The sequence below is a fragment of the Hylobates moloch genome, unplaced genomic scaffold (genome assembly GCF_009828535.3).
Source record: "Hylobates moloch isolate HMO894 unplaced genomic scaffold, HMol_V3 SCAFFOLD_25, whole genome shotgun sequence".
In the NCBI taxonomy this organism is placed as follows: domain Eukaryota; kingdom Metazoa; phylum Chordata; class Mammalia; order Primates; family Hylobatidae; genus Hylobates; species Hylobates moloch.
In genome coordinates, this window is record NW_026652300.1 from 4,732,455 (window position 1) to 4,742,785 (window position 10,331).

The following is a 10,331-nucleotide window of genomic DNA, read 5'->3' on the forward strand; positions in this document are numbered from 1 at the left end:
TTTTTTTTTTTTTTTTTTTTTTTTTTTTGAGATAGGGTCTGTGTCCCCAGGCTGTAGTGCAGTGGTGCCATCATAGCTCAATGCAGCCTCCAATTCCAAGTCTCACATATCCTCTTCCTTTGCTTCCCTGTAGTTAAGACTAAGGGAATGAGCGTATGAAAGGATGATAACCATCATATATTATTGGGGAGTTGTGAATTTGATAATAAATTAAATATAAAATTGCAAAAATTGAAAGCACTGATAACAGCAAATTTGGAAGAATGGTAGACTGTTTTGGTTTAACAAAATTAAAAGTACTCTTTTGATCTCATTTAGCAGTCTTGCTTCTTGGAATTTATCCAACTAAATTAAAAACATATTTACATCAAAATCTGCATATAGATGTTGTTCTATAGTACAGTGGATAAACTGTGGTTTATGGAATATTTATGGAATACTGTGCAGCACTGAAAAAATGAGCTTTCAAATCATGAAAAAACATGGAAGAAACTTAAATGTATATTTACAAGTGAAATAAGCCAATCATAAAATGCTACACATATTATTTCAAATATATGACAATCTAGAAAAAAATGTTAAAGTAAAAAGATTAGTGGTTGCAATTGTTTACAAGGGAGAGTGTAATAAATAGGCACAACTCAGGTAATTATTAGAGTATACAATAGTGAAACTATTCTATATAATACTACTGTTTTGGATACATTTTATTACATGTTTGTAAAAACCCATAGAATGTGCAACAATAAAAGTGAGCCTTAATGTAAATTGCAGATATTGAGTGATAATGTATTGATGTAGGTTTATGAATTGTAACAAACATACCAGTCTCATCAGAAATGTTGATAGTGGGAAAGGTTGTACATGTGGGCACAGGGTGTAAGGGAGCTTTCTGTACTTTCTACTCAATTTTGTTGTAAGGCTAAAACTACTCTACTAAGATTTATTGATTTAAAAAGCTCAGTAATTCAGATTTGTATTTCAGTGCAATATTCATAAATAATTATTAATAAAAATTAAAGTTGAACAAAATATTTTATAGAAAGATAAGATCATTATCAACATTAATGTTATGCTAAGGAATATTGAAGCAGGAAGCAAAATAAAGAATCAACAATATGCTATCTTTAAAAATATTATAATACTTTATTAATGATTATTGCAGTATTTTGGATTATGAAAACATTGCATTAAAATATTCTCTATGTTGATTATTGAATTCTTCTGGTGACCTTTAACTTTTGCATTTAAAGTAATAGCATTCACTTCATCTGCTTCATTTGTAGTTTACTAAAATCTTGGAATGGAATCGTAGACACAATGCAGGAGAGGCAAGCCCCAAGCAGAGCTAAGCCCACTGGTTTCTTGACTTTGTCCAGGAAATAATTCAATGCCAAACCAGAGGTAGAAAAAAAATAGCTTAGCTGATGAGACAGAATTACAGCTCTGGCAGTATTACAGCCATGTGACTCCTCTTTCAGAACAGGGCTATTCCATAGCAAAAGAGTAGCAGCTCAGGGATATTTTGCAGCCATATTTATATTTGCTTTTAATTGCATGGATTGATAAATGCAGAAATTTATAGGGAAGGGGTGGTAATCATTGGATCATTACCGTAGAAGGGTGGTAACCCTGGGTGTTGCGATAGCAATGTTAAGTGCCATAGCACACTGGTGAGCAAAAAGAAGCTAAAAATCAAGCTGTTATATGATCTAACAGTCTCACTCCTGGTTATATACCCCAAAGCAAGAAATTCATATTAACAAAAAGACATGTGCACACCTGTGTTTGTTACAACATTGTTTAAAATCACTAAGATTTGGAGGCAGCCTAAGTATTCATCAAAAGATGAGTAAAAAAGTGGTACATATACACAATGGAGTACTAATAAGCCATAAAATATAGCATGCTTTCATTTGCAACAACATAGATGGATGTCAGATTATTATTTTAAGTAAAATACACCAGGAACAGAAAGGCAAAACATTACACATTCTCTTTATTTGTGAAACCTAATAAAGCAATTGACCTTATGAACATAGTGAGTAGAGGGCTATTTACCAGAGGCTGGAAAGAGTAGTAGGAAGCTGATCAGGAGGTGGAGATGTTTAAGCCATAAAAAGAAAATGGAAAAAATTAATAAGACCTACCGTTTGATAGCACACAAAGTGATTATAGCCAACAATAGCTGTGCATTTAAAAGTAACAAAAGAGAGTAATTGGGTTGTTTGCTACTCAATGAGTAAATGCTTGACATAATGGATAATCTAGTCTTCATGAAAAAATTATTTCAAATTTAATGTCTATTTCAAAATATCTCAGATATTCCATAAATGTATACACCAACTAAACTATGTACTTACAAAAATTAAAAAGAAAATAAAAATTATAAAAATAAAATAATTTTAATCTAAAATAAAAAATAAAACTTGACCATACCAAAAATTAATTTAAATAGTAAATTACTGTAAAAGTATCTCAACAAAATAAATCTGAAGGCTTTAGTGATAAATGGCTTTAGTGATAAATTTTACCAAACATTAGTACAGAATTCATATAAATCATTGGGTTATTCCAAAAAATAAAGCCTGTTTCCTAAATAATTCAGTGTGGCTAGAATTATCCAAATACCAAAATGAAACAAAGACATAATAAAATATAAAACTTCAAGCCAATATCTTTAATGAACACTGATGCAAACTCATCAATAAAATATTATCAAAACAATATCAAAACAAAAAGTAAGATAATATAACATGGTAAACTTGTATTTTTCACAGGAATGTAAAGAAAATTCAACATACAGATATTGTAAAATGTGATACATCACATCATCAGAATAATCATCATAACAATACAATAATCTCAATATATGTAGTACATTGAGCTCATATCTTAAAGCATTTGATGAAATTCAACATATTTTCATAAGAAATATTTCCAAAAATTTAGTATGTAACATACATCAACCTAATAAAAACTACATATGATAAACCCACGTTATAGTAAAGGCGGAAAGGTTAATTTTTTTTTTTACTTCTCTAGTAACTCCAATAAGACAAGGTTGACTACTTTCATCACTTGTTCAACACGGTATTGAAAGTATTTGCCAGAGGACTTAGGAAATAGAAGTAAATATAAACATTTAAATTAGAAAAGGGAAACTTACATTACCTATCTTTGCAGATGATGTAATTATATACAGTTAAACAATTAAACTAAATACCAAAGAAACCATTACAATGGATAGACAAATTTAGTAAACATGCAGAATACAAATTCAACATATAAAAATTGGCCATGTTTCTATATAGCAACAGCATTCAATTTGAAAACAATAAATAAATCTTAGCAAGAAATCAATTCAAACAAAAAGATAAAAAAAATTCTGAAATAAACACCACAAAACACTAACCAAAGAAATTAAAAGGACACAAATAAGAAATACATGGAATTATAGTTTGTTAAATATGTTAAAATAATTATATTATCCAAAAGAATTTATAGATCAAATTAAATCTCTGTCAAAATAACAAGATTTTTATATAAGTAGATAAAACAATCATTAACTTTTAATGACACCACAGAAGAACCTGAATATCAAAAATCTACTGAGCAGAAATACAAAGCTGGATGAATCACAGTATCTGACTTTAAAATAGACAAAAAAGCTATAGTAACCAAAACAGCATGATATAGGTACAGACATATAGACAATCGAGGCAGAACAGAGAAATAAAATAAATAAATTCACACATTCTCAACTTAGATTATTCAACATGGCCTGAAAAACGTTCTTCGGATGAAAGAACTGTGTGTTTAATAAATTGTGCTGGAACTACTGAATATTCAGAGAAATAAAATTCTTACATTTTTAAAAGTCTTACATTTCACCCTTTATGCAAAAATCAACTAAACATGGATTAAAGACTTAAACAAAAGCGGCTGGGAGCGGTGGCTCATGCCTGTACTCCCAGCACTTTGGGAAACTGAGGTGGGCGGATCACCCGAGGTCGGGAGTTCAAGACCAGCCTGACTAACATGGTGAAACCCCATCTCTACTAAAAAAAAAAAAAAAAAAAAGCCAGATGTGGTGGCAGGTGCCTGCAGTCTCAGCTACTTGGGAGGCAGAGGCAGGAGAATGGCATGAACCCGGGAGGTGGAGCTTGCAATGATCCGAGATGGCACACTGCACTCCAGCCTGGGAAACAGAGCAAGACTCCATCTCAAAAAATAAATAAATGAAAAAGAAAAGACTTAAACATAAATTTCTGATCTATAAAACTACCACAAAAATAGAAGAAACACTTCAAGACATTAGTTTAGTCAAATATTTTATGAATAAGACTTTAAAAGCAGAAGCAGCAAAATGAAAAATCAATGCACTTCACCACATTGTACTGCAAAGTATTTTCATAATAAATAGAACAATAAATTAAGAAATTTGCTATTGGACTAATATCCAGAATATACTAGAAACTCATTAGCAAAAAACAAAACAAATTGATTTTTAAAAAATGGACAAAGAGGCCGGGCGTGATGGTTCACTCCTGTAATCCCAGCACTTTGGGAGACCGAGGCAGGTGGATCACAAGATCGGGAGTTCAATACCAACCTGGCCAAGATGGTGAAACTCCGTCTCTATTAAAAATACAAAAATTAGCTGTGTGTGGTAGTGGGTGCCTGTAATCCCAGATACTAGAGAGGCTGAAGCAGAGAATTGCTTGAACCCAGGAGGCGGAGGTTGCAGTGAGGCAAGGTCATGTCACAGCACTCCATCCTGGGTGACAGAGTGAGACTTGGTCTCAAAAAAAAAAAAAAAAATTGACAAAGAATCTGATTAGGCAATTCTCAAAAGAAGAAATGCACATTCTCCTCTAAAGTGGAAATACAAATACTTCCATTAATATCAGAAATGTTATGCTTATCACCATAAAATATAAATTAAGACAAAAATGAGATATTTTCTCACTTTAGTGAAAAAGCTATCAGTAAAAAGATTAAAAAATTATCAAATGACCATGAGGTTGTGGACAGAAGGAAATATATATACTGCAGGTGAGAGTGTAAATTAGCACTGTTCTTATATTTTTTAAGTGTTGAGTGTTTACAAAATACTAAAATTACAACCACCATATGATTCAGTGATCCCACTACTGAGAATTTATTCAAGGTAAAGAAAATCAGTTTATGAAAAAAAAAACAAAACGGTTTTTACATGCTTATTGCAGCTCTGTTTACAACAGCCAGGATAAAAAAAAAATCAACTACAAATTTTATCAACATGAGTAAATAAAAACGTGGTATATTTACACAATAGTTAATTATTTGGTCATATATAGAACAAAATGATGACATTTGTGCCAACAGGGAGGATATTAGATGTTATGCTATGTGAAATAAGCCAGTCACAGAAATAAAAATATTGCATTATGTCACTCACATTTGAAAGCTTGATAAAGGTTGATTTTATAAGAGTATCGAGTACAATAGTGATTAACAAAATATATAAAGTGGAAAGGAAGGAAAGAAAGTAGCTTTCTTATTTGTTATAAATTTAGAATTTGACAATATAAATAATTTCTGGTGTTCTATCACATAGTCCTTGATTATGATAAACAATAAAGTTCTATATATTTCAAAATAACAAAAAAAGTGAGTTTTGAATATTCTCACAAGAAAATAACTGTAATTAAGTTAATGGATATATTAATTACCTTGATTTAATCATCACATAATTACATATATTAAAACATCACATTTTTTACCCATACATATAGGAAATTATGTGCCAATTTAAACAAAATAAAACTTCACTTTCATTATCATATGTTGTCTGTGTTTACCCATGTTGCTGAAAATTACAGGATTTTGTTTTTCCTCTGACTGAGTAATATTCCATTCTAATAATGAAAATATTTATTCTAGTATTTATATACAACCTTATATACAATATCCACAGAGAGAGACACTCAAAGTACCTGGTTTTAACTTTTTATCACAGAGCCACTGAAGAGGTCTCAAGTTACTCGTGTCATTCTTCCATCACTCTGCAGTATAGTATGCTGCAGAGAATAACTCTGTGTGCTGGGGAAGAGAAAACAGAGGAATTCTGAAGCAATAAACTGAGTGCTGTCCTGTTAGAGCAAAAAGGAAAAAAATGAACCAAACTCAACTGATGCTGAGTCATAAAGGGAGCTTTTAATCCAGCCCAAGTTAGAGGGGAATTGGCAATTCCAGCAGTACAAACTGGAGTTTCTGCATACCTCATTACTGAGCGTTAAAATGCTCTGGGTTTCTAAGTAAACCTGAAAGGCAGTCTGCAAGGACTTTCATAAGGACCACAACTCTTATGCAAATTCTAGTGTTGAACTAAGCTCAGAGACAGTGGATTGGGGAATCAAGATCTACCGAGACCCACAGCTGGAGGGGCTAAGACAGTGAGGGCATCATTGCTCCCCTAATCACAGGCTGCACAGTTAATAGATAAAAACGAGATCTCTGGCAGGCACGGTGGCTCACGCCTGTAATCCTGGCACTTTGGGAGGCCAAGGCGTGTGGATCATGAGATCAGGAGTTTGAGCTATCCTGGCTAACATGGTGAAACCCTGTCTCTACTAAAAATACAAAAAATTAGCCAGGCGTGGTGTCATACACCTGTAGTCCCTGCTACTTGGGATGCTGAGTCAGGAGAATCGCTTGAACTGAAAGGCAGAGGTTGCAGTAAGCCAAGATTGCCCCACTGCATTCCACCCAGGGTGACAGAGCAAGACTCTGTCACCCACAAACAACACGACGCTCTTCCGATAAACAAGTAATCAGAGAGCGAGAGAGACAACTTTCTTCCAATTCAAAAGAGAAGAGAGAAGAATATGGATAACTTTGTTTTCCATCTTGTATACCAGCTCAGCCACAGCAGGATAGGGAACCAGTCAGAGTCATTAGGTTTCTGTTTTAGGACCTAGCTTCTGAATAACATCTCTAGCTATGTTGGACCATAAAAGACATGCTGCCTTTTAGGAAAGAACCAAGTTATGGCCACATTCATCAGATGTTAACTGAGGAGCCCTTGGGCTCTAAATAACCATCAATAATATCTAGGTACAGCATCAGAGGTGTTGGGTGAGCCTCTGAGACTAGGTGGCTTCAGGTGACACACAAGAAATTCCACATGACGTCTATGGGGCAAAATTCCTTCTGTGCGATAAAAAGCAAAGGGAAATGTAAAGACGACATTTTTCTTGCAGCTTACGTGCCAGCCAGGCCACAGCAGGGTACAGCACGAAGCAAATTATTGGGGAATTCTATTCTATGACTCTTGAATGTCATTTCTAGACCTTCTCTGGATCACAGGGGAACCCTCTGATCAGAAACCTGAATCTCAGGCCTGGAAGCGACAATTACAAGATGGCCCAACATCCCTTGAGCCTTCAGGGAACATTGGTGGTAGTGCAGAAATACTTCCTGAAACCTGGGGTCATGGTGATCATAGAATGAGAATCCTCTGCGTCTTACAAAAAGGAGGAAGGAGTTAGGAGAATTGCATCTTTTGGTTTAAGTGCCAGCTCAACCTCAGTGAAACAGAACACAAGTTAGACTTCTAAAGTTTTGACTCTAGCTTCTAACTAGAAAATAATAACAACTTGGGGCCTGGGAGATCTTGACAGCCTGATGGGAAGAACACATACCTGATTGGCTTCAGCACTTGCTGACGGTAGAGTCCAAAGGTCTTGAGTGAAAATAGGCAGTAGTCAAGAAGGGCTTACAGAAAGCTTTGGTTGAGACTCAGTGCTTTGCTTGCTGCAGGGTTAAGTCCACATAGTCATAGTGATAGAGGCCACGTGATCTGTTACTCTACCCCAGCTTCAGGAGGTTCAAAACAGAGAATGAGATTCTCTTTGAGAGAAGTTATAAAAACAGAATGAGAATAATACAATGATTTTTTGCAGCAACATGACAGTAGCTAGAGGTCATTATTCTGAGTGAAGTCCATAAGAGTGGGACATGTGAACTCACTCCGTATGCCTTTGAATACTCGTAGCTTAGGTCCCACTTATAAGTGAAAACAATTAAGAGTGGGATCTAAGCTACGAGTATGCAAAGGCATACAGAGAAACAAAATGGAATTTAGAGACTCAGAAGGTGAAGGTTGAAAAGGGATTCAGCGACTTTTTACAAAACTACATGGTAGGTAAAATATACACAACTTGGGTATATTTAGCTACTTGGCTACTTGGGTGTTGGGGACACTAAAATATTAGAATTCATCACTATATACTTATTCAGTTAACGAAAAAACACTTACATCTCCCAAATTATTGAAATAAAATATAAATAAATTCAAATCAAATAACCTAATATCCTAAATTATTAATAGGTCAAAAAATGAGAATAAAGTGGACATTTTCTCAAATCAAATGGTAATGGGAACATATTGTGCCCAAACTTAGGAAATACAGCAAAATAAAAACTAAAAGGAATGCTTGTAGGTATGCATTTAAATATTAATAAAGCGGAAAAACTTCAAATAAACAACCTAACAATGTATCTTAAAGAACTAGAACACCAAGAGAAGACCAACCCCTAAATTAGTAGAAAAAAAGAAATACCAAAGATCAGAGCATAAATAAATAAATTTGAAATAGAGAAGACAATAGAAAAGATTACTTTTTAAAAGTTTTTTTTTTGCATAGTAAATAAAATTGATAAATTTAGCCAGACTAAGAAAATAGGACAGAATAACAAAAATTAACAATAAAAAGTGAAAAAAGATATTATAACAGATATTGCAGAAATTCAAGGTATTATTATGTCTACTATGAACAACAATATACCAATAAATTGAAAATTCTAGAAGGAATGGACAAATTTCATGACTCATAGAATCTATCAAGTTTGAACCAGGAAGAAATTCAAAACCAGAATAGACGAATAACAAGTAATGAAATCAAAACCATAATGTAAATATGTCTGTAAAGAAAAGCACAGTAAAGTACAGCCTTCACTGCTATAATCTACCAAACTTTTTAAGAAAAACTAATATTAATTCTACTCAAAGTATTCTGAGGAATAGTGGAGAATGGAATTACTCCAATTAATTAGATAAAGCCAATATTACCCTGATACCCAAACCAGACAAAGACACATCTCGAAAATAATACTACAGGAAAATGTCTCTGATGACTATTGAAGCAGTAACCCTCAATAAAATACTAGCAAACCAAATTCAACAATATATTAAGAGCATCATATATCATGACCAAGTGGGATTTATTGCTGGAATAAAAACATGATTTAATGTATGCAAATCAAACAGTCGGCTATATCATTTCAATAAAAGAAATGATAAATTTTATATAATAATTTCAATTGATGGTGATAAAGCAATTGGTTAAATTCAACATCCATCAAGATAAAAATCCTCAAAAAACAGAAGATAGAAGAAACATACCTCAACATAATAAAAACCTTATATGACAGACTAAAAAATATTCAGTATTGTACTGAATGGGGAAAAACTGAATGTGTTTTCTCTAAAATCTAGAATACAACAAAGTTGCCCACTGTGATCACTATTATTCAATGTAGTACTGGAAGCTCTATCTACAGAGATCAGACAAGAGAAATATATGAAAGGCATTTACGTGGGAAGAGAATAATTCAAATTATTCTAGTTTGCAGGTGATATAATCTCATATTAGAAAAAAAAACTTAAGGACACCATGAGAAAACTATTAGAGCTGATAAACAAATTGGGTAGAGTTGTAGTATATAAAATTAACAGACACAAATCTGAAACAGTAAACAATCTGAAAAAGAAATAAGAAATCATCTCATTTTCAATAGTCACACATAAAATTAAATACTTAGAAATTAACCAAAGAAGTGAAAGATCTGAATCAATGAAAACAGTTGAAGAGGACACTACAAAATGGTAAAATATATTATGTTCAGGAATTGTAAGACAATATTGTTAAAATGTCCATACTACCCAGAGCAATCTACAGATTCAATATAATTCCTAACAAAATACCAATAATATTTTTAGAAATAAATGAAAAAGTAATTTTAAAATTTACATGGAACCACAAGAGACTCAGAATAGCTAAACCTCTCCTTAGAAAAAAGAACAAAATTAGAGAAATCAAATTATCTGACCTCAAATTAGAGTCCTGAGCTACAGTAAGTAAAACAGCATTAAATAGGCATTTTACTAGGATAAAATAGAAACACAGAAAAATGAAAGTGAATAGAGAACCTGAAAAAAATCCACACAGCTACAGTAAACTAATTTGGACAAATGTGCCAAGAACATCCACTGAGGAAAACAT